Source organism: Orcinus orca, chromosome 10 (genome assembly GCF_937001465.1).
Source record: "Orcinus orca chromosome 10, mOrcOrc1.1, whole genome shotgun sequence".
In the NCBI taxonomy this organism is placed as follows: domain Eukaryota; kingdom Metazoa; phylum Chordata; class Mammalia; order Artiodactyla; family Delphinidae; genus Orcinus; species Orcinus orca.
Window position 1 is genome coordinate 104,393,160 of NC_064568.1, and position 22,145 is coordinate 104,415,304.

The following is a 22,145-nucleotide window of genomic DNA, read 5'->3' on the forward strand; positions in this document are numbered from 1 at the left end:
TCACGCATCACATGTCTCATTGGAGAGAAGAAGAATGTCTTCCAGAAATCCAGGCACCCCGACACCTGGTTTAGTGCTCTTTCCAGCAGCCTGAATAAAGTGACTTGCTGCTTTCAAAATCAGGTCAAAGTAAATCAAGGGGAAGGAAGTTTTGACAAACAGGCTTCATTCCATCTGGTAAACAAGAGAAAAAGGAAAAAATTCCAGGCCAAGCCTTGTAGAGAGAAGCAGTAGTGAGTGCGCAGCCTGCAGGACACAGGGCGAGTGAAAACACCGAAATTCCGGCGCCAAGACAGCTTGTCTGCTAGGATGCTACACCGGGCGGGGGAGCGACAGCACCTCCCAAGCTTGGTTTCCTAGGGATTTGCTGTCGTGGGGCGGATATTTAGAAGCGAAGCATCATGCCATCCGCGGTTCCCCAAGACAGCAGGAAGCATCCAGGCCCCTAAAGAGTCAAGACGGACCTGCGCCAGCTGCCCCGGGTGACGGATGGGAAGGGAGCCCATGCTGACTGAACGTCCTCGAACTTCCACATGTATTCATTATGTCAACCTTGCAACAGAGGACAGTGTTAAGCACCCCAACTTTATGAATCACATCGAGTGACTTGAGGGCACGCGCTTAAGAAGCGGCAGCTCCCAGGGCGAGCTGCTGCCATTGTTCTAGAGTGAACGGCCACCTCCAGGCTGTGACCACGGCATTGACCATCTGAGACCATCTCCCACACCAGGGGCAGAGGTACTGTTTTCTAGCTCAGTGCAGGTTTCCCTGGACCCACAGCCAATCGTAGCTGGCCACTCATCAGAGCTTCTCAGCAAGCATGAGCCTCGAGGCTCAGCAGTTTCACTTCTGCAATCCTGCCTTCCGACACTGGGACTTAGGATACTTTACACAAGATGGAGGGAGTATCAAGGTAACCGCATAAAATTCACACTCATTTATGCTTTTTTTTTTTTTTTCAAACTTGAAAATTCAAATTCCCCATCTGCTCACAGATCCTTGTCTGGCATTAACCAGACGCAGTGATACCCTTACATTATAGAGTGGGTGCAGAGTCAAGGAAGTGAATTGAATTTACAGCAGTTACCCTTTTTTGCCAAGAAACTCATCCAACTGGGGTTGGAAAACCAACCCTCAAATGTTGGGTATTAATTGGACCCTTGGCCAAGGCAATCGCTCTATCAGCCAATTAAGGCCCATGGAGCAAGAGAGAACTGTCATCCAAAGCCAACACACACAGCTCACGCCTGGTCACACGCCATTTCCTCCCGCCACCCCTTCATCTCCAGCGACTGGAGTTTCCCTTCTTCAGTCTGCTGGCAAAATCAGGGGGCTTTGAAAGCTCTCCAGGACCCAGCTACCCATGAGTATTAAAAAAAAAAGCCACAACTAGTTATTGAAACTTGTGGAAAGTTTGTGAATTTTCAATGCGGGTCCAGGAGGAGTTTGTGTTCTTCTGGAAAGACGATGACAAGCAGGGAACCAAGAGGAGTGGGAATTCTGGGGGCCGGTGGGCGGGTCGAATCAGCATGGAAGACAGTTTCCCACCATCTTTCTTTCCAATGTGGAAAGGAATCCGTACTCAGGACCTGCACTCTATCGTGAGTATTTCTAGCTCAATAGGTACTAGTAACAAACGTGTTGCCCATCTCTTATTAGTAAGACACACCAACCAGAAGCTTCCGCATCACTGGACTTCAACTGGAATCCAGACCGTGTCACTTTCTAGTCAAGAAACCCTGGGCGGGAACTTAAAACTCTCAAATGTCCATGCTGTCGACCTCGGTTGCCAAATGGTTTAAGTGAAAACTGCTTCACACACTTAACACACAGTACATCTCAGTAACTTAACCACTGGCACTACTGCTCCCCGATGACCATTTCCCCCAATCCTCCCTAAATCAGTAGGCGATTCCCCTCCACAAAAACAAGTATGAGATTGGATGTGAATTCAAGCCCCAAATCTGGATGACTGTTTGCTAACAGAGGCTGTGGCGTTCCTATGCGCAAGTATATACATGCAGTCCCGGTTAAGCCCTGGGAGACTTTCTGGTGGACTGCGGAGTGTCGGTACGCAGCCCCATGTGTAAGAAGCAGCAAGACTCTTTTCATATCTGACCAGAGGGGCAGAGAACCGAGGCAACTGCAATACAATTTCGGCCAAAGAGGGCAGGTTCACTTGAAAGATTCCAATCAGTAAGGGACAAGTAAAGGCTTTTTATGGATGGAATTACCTGGAAAGTTACTTCAGGCTCCCACAGCATCAGCATCCAGGGACGTGGCTCCCTCCAGCGCACAATCCGTGTGGTCGCGCACAGATGCAGTAATAACCGGTTATGATGGGCTGAGCTGGGGAGAAGGTAGGGGACATTCCCCGGTTGACAGTCATCGGCTCATGGGTCTCGATGGCAAAAGAAGTTGTCACTTGACTGAGTGGTGGCTCCGTGGGGCAGTGTCAGCAAGATCTACAGCTGGAAGAAAGCCAACATGATGGTCAAAAGCACAGAAACATTATATTTTGACCTTTCTGGCGTTACTGCTGGCAGTTATCCAAGATTTGGGACAGTCGGTTTTTTCCATGAAAAATTTAGTGGCTACCACAATAATTCATGGAGTATCCTTAGAATTCTTTGCTTCCAAGCCAAACACGAAGAGTGTTATGAAAAAAATCACCCAGTGCATTCACCTGCGCTCGACTTCTCCATCCTTCGTTAAACCTTGTCATCTTCACATTTCTTGACATGCTTCCCTTTCCCACATCTGCCCTGACTGTTAAAGCAATACTGATGGCCCATCCACCATGTATTTTTATTGAGTTTCCTCAATATAAGTGAAATAAGTGGACAGGAGGGGACTGGGTTAGGACTGCACATCGGGAAAATGCCTGTGTACTCTAAGTGTTCAGGGCTTAGTGACAAAGCAATCCATCCACCGTGAGGGTCAAGTCATGTGCCAAAGACTCTGAAGATTTTAACAGAGAAGATGGAAAATTCTCTTCCAGGCAAAGAGACCCATCAAAACAGACTCTGCAGACTATAAAATGAGCCACAGGGGATTCATAGATGAGCCAAAGGCGTGTCCTGGGCGGATGGCGCCCCGCCTTCCCCACCTTGTGCAGCCTCTCCCACGGCACCAGACCACGGTCTTTCCAATCCCTGCCTTGCCCCAGGGGGCATGTTTCTCCACCCACTACTAGACACAGTCTGTGCGGCATCCAAGGCCTAATTCCCAGATACCGAGGGCAGGAGGGACCGGCTCTTCCTCCAGAGGACACTGGTTCTAGGGGCCTGAAACTTACAACTTAACCTTTAAAAACTGCAATTTTAAAATATGTTGCATTTGTAAATTGGAAACTCATGAATTCTTTCAACTGCAGAGAAATGACGACATTAATAAAAGCCCTAATGAAATAATAAAAAGCAGGGTGCTGTTCAGGGGCCTCACTGCCATCTCAACACCCACGGATGAGGCAGGTGAAAGCCAAGATGAGTGAGAGGGCTGATTGTTGCCCCCCGTCCTGAGCTCCGGAAAGTCAGGCTAGAGCTCTCACCTCCCTCCTGCTAAGAGCACGGGCCTGGGTCCCAGGTGCCAGGAGGGTGAGGGAGGGCAAGGGCTGACTACCGTCTCCACGGCCCCAGTGACCCAGAGCTTTCTGTCTGTTCCACCACAGGATCCCATCCACATGCCATAGAATAGGTACTTCTCTGCACGCTTTACAAATGAGGATTCCAAGACACAGAGACTCAGAGTAACTCGCCCGTTACACAGTTAACATGTTGCAGGACTTGTGATCAGAATCAGAGCCACGACTGTTGGGCACGCAGTATTTGGCACAGATTTAAAACCCATCTTAACCACTGTATCAGCACATCTCAAACCTGACCATGCATTCCAGCCACCCAGGGAATCTTGTCAAAATGCAGATTCGGATTTTATCGGTCCGGTGGGGCCTGTGACTCTGCATTTCTGACCGGCTCCCAGGTAGTGTGGGTGCTGCAGGTCTTTGAGGAGTGAGGTGCTACATAATGCTCCCTCCTCTACATCTAAAGGGGGCGCCCACAAGTGGGAGAGGGAGGGGTGCCGAGGGGGCAGAAGCAGGAAGGGAGCAAGCTTTCCTTCCACAAAATGTCCCGTCCCCTAATGTGCATGTGACAGTTAAGAAACTCTAAAGTCCAAAACTTTCTTCCATGAACTCTCTTAACTTGGAATCAAATTCAGGCCCCGTGTGTCCATCTCACATATGCGATGTCTTTTCTGGAACACCTGGGCCTCAGCAGATCGGCCCAGTTTTGCATCGTAAGAAATCAGCCTTCAGGAGGAAGACTCTCCCCCAGGATGAAACCTCAGGACAGGGTAACGGTCACAGGTGAATGAGTCCTGCCACACACTCTGTGGGGAAGTGCAAGCTGCTTCCCCCCAGGGACACCCCAAAGTCAGCGAGGTCATCCAGGACTGGCCTCTGCCTGGGAGTGGTATCTACTGCTAAGTGACACTTCCTTCTTTGTGGAGTTTTTGGGGACACTTCACGGAAGCTGTGCTTTATTTTCACTGAGAGCATCAGGGGTGACCCTCGAGAGTGAGGTCAGGACACGGAGGGACACTTCAAAGACATGTGCAGGCCTCTGAGACTTCGGCCCAGCATGCACGACAGGAAGGAACTCGGGGGCTGGGCCTGGGCCTGAGCGGGGCAAGCGTCGCCCCCGCTGGCTTCTTGTGTCGCCCTTGGTTCCTGCTCACTCGGGGGCATCCTCCGTCTCCCCCACACGCGTAGCCTCTCACAGTTCTGGAGGCCAGCAGTCTGAGGTCACGGTTTCAGCGGGACCGCGCCCCTGCAGAGGCCCTCAGGGAGAGCCCGTCCTCCGCCTCCTCCAGCTTCCCGTGGCTCCAGTGCACCTTTGCTTCGGCTGCATCGCTGCAGCCTCTGCCTCTGTGGTCCCACGGCCTCTCCTCTCCTCCCTGGGTCTCCCTCCTGTATGTCTCCTATGAGGACACCTGTCATTTGAGTTCGGGCCACCCAGATAATCCAAGATGACCTCATCTCCAGATCCTTCACTTGATCACATCTGCAAAGACCCTTTTTCCAAAAAGGTCACATTCACAGGTTCTGGGAATTAAGACATGGACATATCTTTTGGAGGGGCTGTCATTTCAGCCCCCACTATGTAGATAGATATTATTTAGGGCTTCCATTAATAAGCTCCATTTTATTAAATTCCTCCAGTGTTCAATCTAATTTATTCTCTTCTTCTAGTTGCATAACTATTGCAACTGAAACAACTGTGAGTCCCCAGCATCAGTTTTACCGTGTCATTTTGGGCCACAAGCTCACAAAAGACTACATTTTTAAAAGGATGATTGTCAAACCAGATGCCAGGAGCTCTCCTGAGACACTCTATAATTCAAACCACAGGCTCCCAGGCTCTGTTTTAAGAAGGACAGTCCTGTAATAAAAATACCATATGTACTTCTCCTTGCCCTTCCACAGGCTGAGTTGCACAAAAGCCTGTCACCTGTGAGCAGGCGAGCTTCTGGAACCTGATGGGTGGGTGCAGAGCAAGTACTTGCTTGAAATCTTTCAGCCGAGAAAGAGTCACCATGTCCACAGCCCCAAGACCGGGGTTCCAGGGATGCAGCTGTCGTAGAAGGAATGTCTATGGAGAAAGGTTTTTTAAGAGTAGCCCATTTCTTTAATCTTCCATTCCTCACTGCTGAAAGAACTAAAAAAAACGTAATTTGTTTGGGCCAGTGGAAGAGGAAGACTGGGGTTTATTTCTGCTTCACTTCCAAAATGCAAACAAGCAAAAGAAAACTTTAGATTTTCTCTGCATCCCAGATTGGTCAGGGTGGGAATTTGCCGCATGGCTGTCAATGAAAGTGGACTGAAGTGTGATTGGATGGGTGTAAGGCAGCGTGCCCAGAAGAAAGGGGGAAATGTAAAATGGACTGGAAAAGCTAAAAGAAAGAAAAACAAGTCTTTATCAAGAAAAGATTTAAATACACAGCAGCTGGGTATAATAAATATATTTGTTCATTTTAATTGATCAAACATCTCTCTTAATCTATAACTTTCGTTTTTCATGTCAGTGAAAATTCTCTGACTCAGCATATAAAATAGCTAATAGAGTTTTTTTATTGCCACAACCTAGCCATATTTCCTTTGATGTGCCAAAATAAAACATAAAGAAACTCTGGTTATTGTTTTTAAAAGACTTAATTCCAGCCGTCATATAACATCTCTCTGGCAACATGAGAGCGACACTCAGCCCAGTTAGGAACACAAACCCTCAGCAGCACTTCTGGTTTCTAGACACCATCTAACGTCTGGCTCACTTCTGTTCCATGTTATCTTTCATTTTATGCAAATACTTTTTTCATTTTTCCAATGTATTCTTGGATATATACAGATATTTACACACCAAATTACATGAAGAATTAAGAAAATGCTCCAAGTGGAAACCACCTTTACGTCTCTGTTTTGTTCTGGGTATTTCAGGCAAAGAAAATTTAATCCATGTAAGTGTTCATATAAGTAGCTCCAACAATCCATATACATATCTCAACATTTATCTTCCTTTTTTCTTTGTTTCTGTTGGAAGCTTCTTTACTTAAAAAAAAAAAAAATCTTGCAATACAGCATCCCTTTGAATAGAAATTCCATTAATAGGCCAGGATTATGTAGGAAATAAAGTGAACTAGGACCGGTATTATTCACTTATACTTACAGTTTAATACCATATTATTAAATTTTCAGTTCCTATTATTAAAATGACATTTATATCCTGTTCAACTGCCTGGATAAAAAAAAAAAAAACAGCTCTTGAGAAGCATGGTGTCCAAATGCAGAATAAACTATAATACTTAGAATTAATTGCTTCTATTACTCAAAAAAATAAAAAGTATAATGTAAATGCTAAAGGTTGCAAAGAACAGCTGGAAAATATTGCCCTCTTGATAGAAGTTACCTTAATTGTGAAATAATTCCCAAGCCAGAATATCATTATTTAAATTTGCTTTTCTATCCCCTGGGCAATATTTTATTATTCTGTGTCTAACTAATAAAGTTTCCCTCAGTTGTTTATTTGCAGTTATTGCTGTCAGTTGCCAAGCCAATAAAATACATAAACTCTATTATCACAAGAAATATGTGTGTTTTATAGACATTTATAGTAAATTTTCTTTGCATTTTACAGGTTCTGTAACCAATACTGAGTCTCTAAACATCCAAGACAGCTTCTGCCCTGAGGGCAGCATTTCCCAGCTGCTACATTAAACATTAGTCACTACCTATTTTGTAAGATTTTTAAATTAATGCATGTTATGACTCCACATTTAATTAGTACTCCATTCATCCAACTGAGCACCTACTGGGTGCCAGGTGCTGTGTCAGGCCTGGGGGATGAATAAGATCTCACCAGTGACGGAGAGCTCAGTGTTTCCTCACCATATAGACAGTGTAGACCTTGGGAAGGGATAGTGAGGATACACCTTCCAGCTTTTACTTTAATATAATTTAAACAGAGCTTCTTTACCGGGGAATTCACAAGCCAATTGCCAAAACTAAAAGAAAATAATACTGATGATGATGATGATCATAATAATTATAGTAAGAAGAATATTTGAAGAACATGGAGGATAACATAGCAACCTAGAGAACAGAATCAGGGGACAATGGACCGAGTAAACAGGAGGCGGGACCAGCAGGACCAGCATCAGCCTAACTGGTCACCAGAGCTGACATCCTGGGCCAGCTCTCGGTCCCCAGTACTAGTTAGATGCATGTGAGGGATATTTATACATAAATACAGTTGATTCTCCTTATTTGCAGTGCACTGACTTAGTGACACTGACCGGGGCTCCTGGGGAAACACAGGGTTAGGTTCCCATGAGCCTCTGGTCACAACATTCTTGTTAACTGACCAACACAGAACCATGTTTTATGTGAGCTTCTGTTCAGATACACCTTATTTAGTATCTACTGTTGACTCATTAACGCTGAGCTCATGGCCCACAGCACTGTGACTCAGGCCTGGATGAGGTTCACCCAGCACAGGCATTTTCTCCTTGAGGGGCGTCACAGCCCTCTTGCCTTTAGGAGGACCAGACAGCTTCATCACTCTCTCGGGGGCCACCATAAACACCAAAAAAGGACAAAAGTGCAAAAACTGGGCCCGAAATTGACCCATGAAAGGACACTTCTTTACGGTCTGAGAGGTGAACCAAAGACGTGGAGCGTCAGCCTGGCCTGGACCACGTGCATCAGTCAGCTCCAACTCTTTGCTGCTCTGGGAATGACCACGAAAGCCCTGCTGAGTGCTGATCTGGGGGGTACGAATATACTGAGTAGTGAGTAGTTAGTAAGTAGGTGAATTCACAGATTCTGAGGGCCAGTTTCAGACTTTTTATTGTGAAAATGTTCAAACATACAGAAAAGTAGAGAGACCGTTGTCAACCGAAGACACAACCTAAAAGTTGAGAATTATGTTTTATTCGGGGACATTACTGAGGACTATAGCCCGGGAAACAGCCTCTCAGATCGCCCTGAGGAACTGCTCCAAAGAGGAAAGGGAGGAGCCAGGATACACAGGAGTTTTTACTGGGAAAAAAAACAAAAACAACAACAAAAACACATGTAGTCAAACATCAAAAGATTACTGCTAATCATAAAAAACATGCATTTCAAGTTAATGATTTTAGTGTTTTTCTATCTATGGGAAGATGCAAGAGCCTGGGCTCATTGAAATTATTCCTTAGATACACATCTTAACTATCTATGGCCAGAATCCTGTTTTCCTCCATCCCAAGTTCCCTCAGGGTACACTGTCAGGTCAGCTACAGAGGCTGATGGCTTGATGGTTTCAACAACCTTTGTTTACTGATATGGCAGGCGACATTCTTTGTCTTCTCATTAATGTTTTTATTCTATCTGAATCTCTTTTTTCAAAATTACCTCTATGGAGGGGTGGAGTCAAGATGGCGGCATGGGAAGATGCAGAGTTTGCATCTCCCCAGAATTAGGGCACCTGCTGGATGCTGGTGGGGGACCTCAACGCCCAAGGAGATGGGAGGACCCCCCAAGCAACTGGGTAGGACATAGGGGTAAGTGAGGGGGGAGAAGTGGAGGCCGGACAAGACCGGCACCCCTGAGGGGTGGCTGGGAGCAGGGAGAGGTTCCCACGCCTGGAGGGACTCGCAGGGGCTCGGAAGATCAGCAGGGAGTGTACCTAGCATTTCCCCTGCCCCATCGGGCCCCGGGAAGCCTGCTGGGCTCCTGGGCCAGGTCCTCCGCCCTCCGAGGGTCCTTCCAGGCCTCGTGGGTCCTAGGGGCATAGGAGGGAGGCAGTGGGAGAAGAGGAGAGGCAGACAGGGAGGGGCCCTCCGGATCGGAGGATCAGAGGAGGCAAGGAGGGCGTTTCCCCCTCCCACTCGGGTCCAGTGAGCCTGCTGAGGTCCTGGACCTGGTCCTCCGCCCTCCAAGGCCAGAGGTACTCCTGGGCCCCTCCTGATGTGTTGAGCCTAAGTCCCGCCCCACACACACCCAGGGCCTTTTCCAGCCAGCCCTGTGGATCCCAAGCATAGGCCTTGCCTACCACCTAGACCCTGCCCCTGCCTAAGCCCTGCACCCCACAGCCAAGGCCTTTTATGGCTTTTTTTTTGTTGTTCCTCCTCTTTTTTTTACTATTGTGGTTCTGTTTTACCTTCTGGTTGTTGTTTCATCTACATTTTTATTTTTTTATTCTTTCTAACATATCTGTTAGTTTTCTAATCTTATTTTATTTTTTACTTTGTCACTGTTTCGCTTTTTTTTTTTTTTTTTGGTGTCCCATGTGGCTTGCAGGATCTGGGTTCATGAGCCAGGGGTCGGGCTGAAGCTCCAGGAGCTCTGAGTCCAAACCACTGGACTAACAGAGAACCTCAGACCCCAGGGAATATTCATCGAAGTGAGGTTTCCTGGAGGTCCTCATCTCGGCACCAAGACCCAGCTCTACCCAACAGCCTACCAAACTCCAGTGCTGGAAGCCTCAGACCAAATAACCAGTAAGAGAGAAACACAATCCCACCCATCAAAAAAAAAAAAAAATGAGATAACAAACAAATATGTCACAGATGAAGGAGCAAAGTAAAAACCTACAAGACCAAGTAAATGAAGAGGAAATAGGCAACCTACCTGAGAAAGAATTCAGAGGAATGATAGTAAAGATGATCCAGAATCTTGGAAATAGAATGGAGGCACAGATTGAGAAAATGCAAGAAATGTTTAACAAAGATCTAGAAGAACTAAAGAACAAACAGAGATGAACAACCCAATAAATGAAATGAAAAATACACTAGAAGGAATCAATAACAGAATAACTGAGGCAGAAGAATGAATAAGTGAGCTGGAAGACAGAAAGGTGAAAATAACTGCCAAGGAACAGAATAAAGAAAAAAGAATGAAAAGAATTGAGGACAATCTCAGAGACCTCTGGGACAACACTAAACTCACCAACATCCAAATTATAGGGGTCCCCAGAAGAAGAAGAGAAAAAGAAAGGGTCTGAGAAAACATTTGAAGAGATTATAGTGGAAAACTTCCTAACATGGGAAAGGAAATAGTCACCCAAGTCCAGGAAGCATAGAGAGTCGCATATAGGATAAACCCTAGGAGAAACACACCAAGACACGTATTAATCAAACTAACAAAAATTAAATTCAAAGAAAAAATATTAAAAGCAGCAAGGGAAAAGCAAAAAATAACATACAAGGGAATCCCCATAAGGTTATCAGCTGATTTTTCAGCAGAAACTCTGCAGGCCAGAAGGGAGTGGCAGGACATATTTAAAGTGATGAAGGAGAAAAACCTGCAACCAAGATTACTCTACCTAGCAAGGCTCTCATTCAGACTCGACAGAGAAATCAAAAGCTTTATAGACAAGCAAAAGCTAAGAGAATTCAGCAACACCAAACCAGCTTTACAACAAATGCTAAAGAAACTTTAGGCGGGAAACACAAGAGAAGAAAAAGATCCACAAAAACAAACCCAAAACAATTAAGAAAATGGTAATAGGAACATACATATTGATAATAACCTTGAATGTAAATGAATTAAATGCTCCAACCAAAAGACACAGACTGGCTGAATGGATACAGAAACAAGACCCATATATATGCTGTCTACAAAAGACCCACTTCAGACCTAGGGACACATACAGACTGAAAGTGAAGGGATGGAAAAAGATATTCCATGCAAATGGAAATCAATGAGTAGCAATACTCATATCAGATAAAATAGACTTTAAAATAAAGACTGTTACAAGAGATAAGGAAGGACACTACATAATGATCAAGGGATCAATCCAAGAAGAAGATATAGCAATTATAAATATTCATGCCCCCAACATAGGAGCTCCTCAATACATACGGCAAATGCTAACAACCATAAAAGGGGAAATCAACAGTAACACAATAATAGTAGGGGACTTTAACACCCCACTTACACTAATGGACAGATCATCCAAACAGAAACTAAATAAGGAAACACAAGTTTTAAATGACACAATAGATCAGATAGATTTAACTGATATTTATAGGACATTCCACCCAAAAGTGGCAGAATACACTTTCCTCTCAAGTGCCCATGGAACATTCTCCAGGAGAGGTCACATCTTGGATCACAAATCAAGCCTCGGAAAATTTAAGAAAATTGAAATCATATCAAGCATATTTTCTGACCACAATGCTATGAGACTGGAAATCAATTACAGGAAAAAACCTGTAAAAAACACAAATACATGGAGGCTAAACAATGTGCAACTAAATAACCAAGAGATCACTGAAGAAATGAAAGGAGAAATAAAAAAATACACAGAAACGAATGACAACAAAAATATGACGACCCAAAACCTATGGGATGCTGCAAAAGCAGTTCTAAGAGGGAAGTTTATAGCAATTCAATCTCACCTCAAGAAACAAGAAAAATCTCAAATAAACAATGTAACATTATACCTAAAGCAACTAGAGAAAGAAGAACAAAGAAAACCCAAAGTCAGTAGAAGGAAAGAAATCATAAAGATCAGGGCAGAAATAATTGAAATAGAAATGAAGAAAACAATAGCAAAGATAAATAAAACTAAAAGTTGGTTCTTTGAGAAGATAAACAAAATTGATAAACCTTTAGCCAGACTCATCAAGAAAAAAAGGGAGAGGATGCAAATCAATAAAACTAGAAGTGAAAAAGGAGAAATCACAACTGACACAGCAGAAATACAAAGGATTATGAGACTACTACAAACAACTATATGCCAATAAAATGGACAACCACAAAGAAATGGACAAATTCCTGGAAAGGTACAATTTTCCAAGACTGAACCAGGAAGGATTAGAAATACAAACAGACCTATCACAAGTAATGAAATTGAAACTGTAGTTAAAAATCTTGAACAAACAGAAGTCCAGGACCAGAAGACTTCACAGGTGAATTCTATCAAACATTTAGAGAGGAGCTAACACCCATCCTTCTCAAACTCTTCCAAAAAATTACAGAGGGAGGAACACTCCCAAATTCGTTCTACAAGGCCACCATCACCCTGATACTAAAACCAGACAAAGATATCACAAAACAAGGAAATTACAGACCAATATCACTGATGAACACAGATGCAAAAATTCTCAACAAAATACTAGCAAACAGAATCCAACAACACATTAAAAGGATCATACACCATGATCAAGTGGGATTTATCCCAGGACTTCAAGGATTCTTCAATATATGCAAATCAATCAATGTGATATACCATATTAAATTAAGGAATAAAAAACGTATGATCTTCTCAATAGATGCAAAAAAGGCTTTTGACAAAATTCAATACCAATTTATTATAAAAACTCTCCAGAAAATGGGCACAGAGGGAACCTACCTCAACATAATAAAGGCCATTTATGACAAACCCACAGCAAACATCATACTCAATGGTGAAAAACTGAAAGCATTTCCACTAAGATCAGGAACAAGACAAGGATGTCCACTCTCACCACTCTTAATCAGCATAGTTCTGAAAGTCCTAGCCACAGCAATCAGAGAAGAAAAAGAAATAAAAGGAATACAAATTGGAAAAGAAGTAAAACTGTCACTGTCTGCAGATGACATGATACTATATATAGAAAATCCTAAAGATGCCACCAGAAAACTACTAGAACTAATCAATGGATTTGGTGAGGTTGCAGGATACAAAATTAATGCACAGAAATCTCCGGCATTCCTATACATTAACAACAAAAAATCAGAAAGAGAGATTAACAAATAATCCCATTTACCATCGCAACAAAAAGAATAAAATATCTAGGAATAAACCTACCCAAGGAGGCAAAAGACTTGTACTCAGAAAACAAAACACTGATGAAAGAAACCAAAGATGACAGAAACAGATGAAGAAATATACCATGTTCTTGGATTGGAAGAATCAATATTGTGAAAATGACTATACTACCGAAAGCAGTCTACAGATTCAGTACAACCTCTATCAAACTACCAATGGCATTCTTCACAGAATTAGAACAAAAAATTTTACAATTCATCTGGAAACACAAAAGACCCCGAATAGCCAAAGCAATCTTGAGAAAGAAAACTGAAGCTGGAGGAATCAGGTTCCCCAACTTCAAACTATACTATAAAGCTACAGTAATCAAGATAGTAAGGTATTGGCACAAAACCAGAAATATAGCTCAATGGTACAGGATAGAAAGCCCAGAGATAAATCCACACACATATGGTCACCTAATTTATGATGAATGAGGTAAGAATATGTAATGGAGAAAAGACAGCCTCTTCAATAAGTGGTTCTGAGAAAACTGGACAGCTACATGTAAAAGAATGAAATTAGAACACTACCTAACACCATATACAAAAATAAACTCAAAATGGATTAAAGACCTAAATGTAAGACTGGACACTATAAAACTCTTAGAGGAAAACATAGGAAAACCACTCTTTGATATAAACCACAGCAAGATCTTTTCTGACCTATCTCCTAGAGTAATGAAAATAAAAACAAAAATAAACAAACGGGACCTAATTAAACTTAAAACCTTTTGCACACCACAAGTAAACCACAAACAAGATGAAAAGACAACCCTCAGAATGGGAGAAAATATTTGCAAATGAAGCAACAAAGGATTAATCTCCAAAATACACAAACAGCTCATGCAGCTCAATATCAAAAAAAAAACAACCCAATTAAAAAATGGGCGGAAGACCAAAAGAGACACTTCACCAAAGAAGACACACGGATGGCCAAGAGGCACATGAAAAGATGCTCACCATCACTAATTATTGGAGAAATGCAAATCAAAACTACAATGAGGTATCACCTCATACAGGTCAGAATGTCCATCCTCAAAAAATCTACAAACAATAAATGCTGGAGAGGGTGTGGACAAAAGGGAACCCTCTTGCACTGTTGGTGGGAATGTAAATTGATACAGCCACTACGGAGAACAGTATGGAGGTTCCTTAAAAAACTAAAAATAGAACTACCATATGACCCAGCAATCCCACTACTGGGAACATACCCAGAGAAAACCATAATTCAAAAAGACACATGCACCCCAATGTTCACTGCAGCACTACTCACAATAGCCAGGACATGGAAACAACCTAGATGTCCAACAATAGATGAATGGATAAAGAAGATGTGGTACATATATACAATGGAATATTATTCAGCCATAAAAAGGAATGAAATTGGGTCACTTGTAGAGATGTGGAGGACCTAGAGACTGTCATACAGAGTGAAGTAAGCCAGAAAGAGAACAACAAATATCATATATTAACGCATGTATGTGGAATCTAGAAAAATGGTACAGATGAACCTATTTGTAGGGCAGGAATAGAGAGGTAGACGTAGAAAACGGACATGTGGACACAGCGGGGGAATGGGAGGAGGGGATGTATTGGGAGACTAGGTTTGACATAACTACACTACCACGTGTAAAACAGATAGCTAGTGGGAACCTGCTGTGTAGCACAAGGAGCTCAGCTCGGTGCTCTGTGATGTCCTAGATGGGTGGGATGGGTTGTGGGGGTGAGGTGGGAGGGATGTCCAAGAGGGAGGGGATATGTGTATATCTATAGCTGATTCACTTCGTTGTACAGCAGAAACACAACACTGTAAAGCAATTTTACTCCAATAAAAACAAAACAAAATTACCTCTAATGACCTACATGCTTCAGAAAGTGGAACCTGTGCTTGCCCTTTTCAGATGACAGCAGATGAGGACATGGTCCATTTGGCTGACGGGTGCTCCCTCAGCTGAGTTCTTTGAGAATCAGTCATGAACAGAAACCATACTGAATCTGTCATAACCCACAAATAGGAATGATATAAATACATGTAAAAAAAAGGCTTTTATTAAAAAAAAACAGGGATTAATGGGTGAAAAGAGAATTTATCCATTGAGAAATGTGTAAATCATACTTCCTGTCAATTAGAGTCCTGCAGGAGCCTAAAGTTGACAGCATCTTGCAGCCAGGGATGAAGCAGCAATTACCCATGTTTGCAGAGCATTTTGGTGGATTCTAACCAACCTAATGTACTGTAGAAAACTGACCCCAAAAAGCTGGTCCAAGTAAGTGTCCTGGTTGGAAAAATCAGATGTGAACCCAAGTGTGGGCTACATGGGTGTGAAATTACTGCTCTGAGGAATTTTTTAAAATTTTAAACAGAAACCTCTTTACCCAGAGTTTACAACGTCAACTGCCAAAACTAAAAGAAAATTCTAACCAAATTGGTTAAAAAGAAAGGAAAAGAAATCCTTCTTTTTGGGCAAAGAAGTTAAGGATTCCTTTTCTCTAAGTTTCACATTCATCTTTTTTCAAAAATTTCTTCCCATAAAATGTCACAGCATAGTAAGCACTCGTACCATAAAATCTCAAGGATAATTTCTAAGCAGTTTTGTTTTCACTCACATTCCTGAAATGAATACAGAAATTGAAACGTCCGCCCCTCGCCTGTGAATTTCAGATCCTAAACACATACCTTAGCAGACTTTCAGAGACTAACACATTCTTAACCAAAGACCATTTGGATTACCTTTCCCTCTTCTGTTCATACCATTCTCCATAGCAGGAAAATGTATCATGTATCATATCATTTGCCCCAAACCAATTTTTCCGAGTTTCATGGTCATCATCTCCCTCTTCCTGGAACAGAAAGTCTTGCAAACTTTGCCAACAATAATTCAGACTTTACTGCTGGTCACTTCCTAGGCAAGGCTGTCTTGACAACCAATACCTGGCTTCCTGACGTGCCAGTCTATGTAATGAGATGTTGCTGCCCTGTCGGGTGTATAAATGTTTGAGTGGGATGCAAGGAGAAAGGTTTACACGCAGCCTCAATTACCTACCCCTGACTAGTCAGGCAAGACAGAAGTAATTGGGATAATGGTTTCTGTTGGGGGTGGGGACAAAATTCAGGAAGCCAGGAACTTAAATAGGACACTGGCCACATGTTAAATTATGTCTCTCTGAGGCACCAGGATGGGGGAAGGGTTAGGGAGAAGTAAGCCAACACCAAATTAGGGTGGCTGGCTTTGCCCTTCATCAGCCCAGTGCTGGCTCACTTCCTGGACCATTCAATCTATCTTCATTTTTCTGGCAGTTGACATTTGCCTGCAACAAGGCATTCCTAAAACGATATGTTCCAAGAATGTCTTCTATTTACATTATAATATTCAACACAGCCCTTATTTCTTAATTCATATAAGTAAAGACATCTTAAACTTCTCATTTTAGTATACAGCAATAGTCTGTGCTCTAATCACATACAGTAACTCTCGGGTTCTTTCTGCCTGGTTAATTTCAGTACAATGTAGTCCTTCTCAGAATAAATAGTTTTATTTCTACAAGAAAGAATAATAGGGAAGAGCAGGCAGTGAGCCTATGACTTCAGTAAGGAGTCGACTGTCAAATTTCAAATAATCATCTAAAGATTAAATGTCCCTTTTGAAAGGATCAGTAATAATTAGATGGTGACTACTTACCCATCCAACTGGGTTACTTTCCTTAGTAACATTCTTATCTTGGTTTTGGAAATTGTAGAGTGTCCAAAGAATGAACTCATAATGGAAAAATTTTGGGACTTCCCTGGTGGTGCAGTGGTTAAGAACCCACCTGCCAATGCAGGGGACACGGGTTCGAGCCCTGGTCCGGGAAGATCCCACATGCTGCGGAGCAACTAAGCCCGTGCGCCACAACTACTGAGCCTGCGCTCTAGAGCCTGCGAGCCACAACTACTGAGCCCACATGCCACAACTACTGAGCCTGTGCTCCAGAGCTTGCGAGCCACAACTCCTGAAGCCCAGGCGCCTAGAGCCTGTGCTCTGCAACAAGAGAGGCCACCGCAATGAGAAGCCCTCACACTGCAACAAAGAGTAGCCCTCCACTTGCCGCAACTAGAGAAAGCCCGTGCACAGCAACAAAGACCCAACGCAGCCAAAAATAAAATTAATTAATTAATTTCAAAAGGTTTAATATCAACTTCTGCTTCAATTTGGGGAAATTTTTTCTACCAAAATTAAATAAACATATCTATTTGTATAATTACTTGGTATTGTTGATGTTGAAAAATTTAATGAAATTAGGATTTTTTTTTTACTTGAAGAGAAACATCATCATGATATTCCTCCCCTAACTCATCTCCTTCACATTCCATATTCATTGTTTCCTGAATCAAACACAATGTGTACATCATACATTAATCACACACCTGGGAGATTCAGCCACCACTTTTTTGACGTGTGTGTGTGTGTGTGTGTGTGTGTTAGAAGCTTATTTACTCCATCAGCCATGTCCTTATTGATTCCTTAACGCACTCAACCTTTCACCTCTGTAGACATACACATGTATTTTTGCCATGTAGACAAAATCTGGGCTTTATCTATTTGATTTGATTGGGCTGAAGGTTCACTGGCCACAGGCTGGGTTCTGTTGCTCAGTCTTTCCACCAACTAAAGCTATTGGGAAAGCCATTCATACCGGCTCTGTGTTTGCAGAGGGGAACAAGATACTATAATTTGAGTTTAACAGAGCATGGCCAGAACGTATGTACATTACCCAGAGTGCAGGAAGGGCACTTGGCCAGGAGAAGCAGATGCATAGAGACAGGGGGTTCTTTCTACTTGCCTGGGCACTTGTCTGGGCCTCCCCTTCCTCCCTTTGGCCATAGCTAGCTCTTCCCTGGCGGACCCTGCCTGCCTTACTCCAGCACAACCAGTTAAGAAGCATGAAAGACAGCTTCAAGACGGCAGTGTAGGAAAATCCTGCACTCACCTCCTCGCCTGACACAACAAATCTACAACTACGTGCAAAATAATTTCCTTGGAAAGGAACCTGAAAACTAGATGAACTGAACCCATAACAAAGGTAGAGGACAGCGTGGGGATGGGCAGGAGAGGCAGAGAGAGGGTCTCACTAAGGAAAAACCCACACCCCACCCATGGCAATCCACAATTGGGAGGGATCACAAATGTACGAATTTTTTCCCTGAGGAGACAGGGATTTGAGCTTCACATCAGGCACCCCACCTCCCGGATCCTCCACATGAGAGACAAACCCCCAAACACCTGGCTTTGAAAACCAGCAGGAGGACGATCAGGCTGCAGGCAACAGAAAATCCACTCCTGAAGGGTCCACACGCAGACACACTCAACCTAAAAACCAGCACAAAACACCAGACTGAAAAGCACACAGACTGTAAGTGAAGGGGACCCACTTACTACTCTTGAAGCATCCACCAGAGAGTTCGCAACCAGTTGGGATGCTCCCCAGGGACTGAGTCATTGCTGGATTTATTTCTGTGATCTCAGGCTACCTTGCTAGCACCAGTGCTATGAGTGCCATTTTGAAATTCTCCCTCTAATCTGTCAGCTCCTGTGGGTGTGCCCTACTGAGAGCCCTGCCCACTCCTGCACCTCAGCCTCAAGGCCAGCTAAGCACCAACCCCACCCCACCCCCAGGGTGTACAGTGGTTGAGGGCAGTCTTCACAGCCATCAAAGAAATAGCCCCACCAACTAGTGCCCTGCAGGAGCAGCTGTGGTCCTGCCACAACAGGAAAGAACGTGCAGCCCAGGTAGGGGACGCCTTCACAAAAACGTGGAGGTTAAACAACATGCTCTTGAACAACCCACGGGTCATCACAGGAGAAATCATAAATACCTAGAGACAAATAGAAACAGAAATACAACATACCAAAATCTATGGGAGGCAGCAAAACTGGTTCTAAGAGGGAAGTTCATAGCATTACAGGCCTACCTCAAGAAACAAGAAAAATCCCAAATAAACAATCTAATTTATACCTAAAGGAATTACAAACAAAGAAAGAATGAATACTAAAATTAGTAGAAGGAAGGAAATAATAAAGATCAGAGAAGAAATAAATGAAATAGAAACTAAAAAAACAACAGAAAAATCAAAACAATAACAGCTGTTCTTCGACTATATAAACAAAATAGACAAACCCTTAGCTAGAGTAAGAAAAAGAAAGGACTCAAATAACTTCAGAAATGAATGAGAAGTTTCAACTGATACCACAGAAATATAAAGGATCGTAAAAGACTACTTTGAACAATTATACACTAACAAATTAGACAACGTAGAAGAAATGGATAAATTCCTAGAAATATACAATGTTCCGAGACTGAATTATAAAGAAATAGAAAATCTAAATAAATAAATAACTAGGAAGGAGATTGAATCAGTAATCTCAAACATCTCCCAACAAACTAAATCCCAGGATAAGACGGCTTCACGTGTGAATACTACCAAACATTTAAAGAAAGGTTAACACTCATGCTTCTCAAACTCTTCAAAAAACTGAAGAGGACAAAAGTCTTCCAAACACATTTTATGAGGCCAGCATCACACTGATACCAAAACTAGACAAGGATGCCACAAAAAAAAGAAAATTAAGGCCAATATCCTTGATGAACATAGATGCCAAATTCTTCAACAAAATATTAGCAAATTGGGACTTCCCTCGTGGTTCGGTGGGTAAGACTTTGTGCTCCCAATGCAGGGGGCCTGGGTTCGATTCCTGGATGGGGAACTAGATCCCACATGCATGCCGCAACTAAGAAGCCCACACGCCGCAATGAAAAAAGATCCTGCACGCCACAACTAACCTGGCGCAACCAAAATAAATAAATAAATATTTTTAAAAAATAGCAAACTAATGCAACAATACATGCAAAAATACATTGAAAGAATCATATACCACAATCAGGACTTCCCTGGCGGCACAACAGTTAAGAATCCATCTGCCAATGCAGGGGACACAGGTTCTATACCTGGTCCGGGAAGATCCCACATGCCACGGAGCAACTAAGCCCGTGCGCCACAACTACTGAGTCTGCACTTTAGAGCCCACAAGCCACAACTACTGAGCCTTCGCACCACAACTACTGAAGCCCGTGTGCCCTAGAGCCCATGCTCCGCAACAAGAGAAGCCACCGCAATGAGAAGCCCGCACACCGCAATGAAGAGCAGCCTAGCCCCCACTCACTACAACTAGAGAAAGCCTGCAGGCAGCAACGAAGACCCAACTCAGCCAAAAAAATAAATAAAATTTTTTAAAAAATAAATAAATTTATTTAAAAAAAGAAAAAGAAACATATACCACAATCAAGTGATATTTATTCCAGAGATGCAAGGGTGGTTCAAACCCTGCAAATCAATCAGTGTGATACATCACATTAACAAAATGAAGGCTAAAAATCACATGATCATCTCAATAGATACAGAAAAGCATCTGACAAAATTCAACATCCATTTATGACCAAAAGAAACGAAAACAACCAAGTGTGCATGAAAGGCACGTGCCTCAACATAATAAAGGCCACATATGACCAGCCCAGAGCTAATGTCACTCTCAGTTGAAAAACTAAAAGCTTTTCCTCTAAGATCAGGAACAAGACAAAGATGACCACTCTTACTACTTTTATTCAACACAGTATTGGAAGTCATAGCCGCAGCAATTAGGCAAGAAAAAGAAATAAAAGGCATTCAAACTGGAAAGGAAGAAGTAAAACTGTTACTATTTGCAGATGACATGATACTATATACAGCAAACCCTAAAGACTCCACCAAAAAACCATTAGAACTAATAAATGAATTCAGTAAAGTCACAAGGGATCTTCCCACTATAGTAGTCACCTCTCTACCTGATTTGCACATTGGATTTTAGTAAAGTGGCTAATTTTTGCATAAGTTAACCAATGAGTAACAATCATTCATCCTTCTTCCCTTTTTTTTAATGAGGTTGAGCAAGAAAAGACTGCAGAATAAACATTAAGTTGTAAACATTTAAATACAAATTTATTTTTCACATCAGCTCACCTAGGGGGAGAGGAGGGGAATAGACACCTCATTTCCTCCATGGACATACCTTCTCATAGCTCTAATGTACAAGCGAATTCACATCAATCCATTTGCCCCACAACTCATAAGAATTACGACTCAGTTGCCTGAAGCAGCTTACTGTTTGTTGCAGGGAGCTCTGTGGGACTTGTGATTGAGTCCCCGTGACACCTTCCTGCTTTGACTCCTAATTTCCATACCCAACACATGTCCTGGGGCAGAAAGTCAGATTGAGATGGAACATGATTACCTCAAATAAACCAGTCAAATTGATGTGAGTGCCATGATGCATGCCAACAAAGAGATTAAATGGTCTTGGACACCTTGTACCCATGAGGCTTCACTGAGGTACACATCATACATCAACAGACAGGATTTGGCACTGAAAAAATGTAGCAGGGAAAGCTGTAAGTCTCCTACACACACAAACTGTGCACACTGATTTTCCAATGCATCTTTCACTTACCCCAGGTTCTGTCCTGAGTGGTTCTCATTGTAAATAACTTTGTGACAGGTCACTTGTCAAATGAGCTCACCACCTGTCCTACCACAAAGTGTGGCTGGGGAAATAAAATTATGTATTTATATTTACCATTTCTTTTTAGTTATCATCAACACCATCAACTTATTATAACAGGTAATGATATTTTATCATTTAAAGTGTTTAAATGATCATTTAAACACTGATCATTTAAAGTGTTTTACATGAACCTTTGCATGTCTTGGTGATACCAACCGGTTTTAGGTGGACAAGGCTTT

General features: G+C 42.7%; 1 long non-coding RNA gene across 1 annotated transcript in view; it reads right to left on the bottom strand.

Moving 5' to 3' along the window:
- LOC117197112 (uncharacterized) overlaps positions 1-18,880 on the bottom strand; it is a 150,402-nt gene extending 131,522 nt beyond the window's left edge. Inside the window, exons 1-2 of the long non-coding RNA XR_004477625.2 lie at positions 18,748-18,880; positions 2,235-2,471 (exon numbers count right to left, since the gene is read on the bottom strand). This is a non-coding gene — a long non-coding RNA (uncharacterized LOC117197112). The remainder of the gene's footprint in view (positions 1-2,234; positions 2,472-18,747) is intronic.
- Between the last annotated feature and the right edge of the window lie 3,265 nt (positions 18,881-22,145).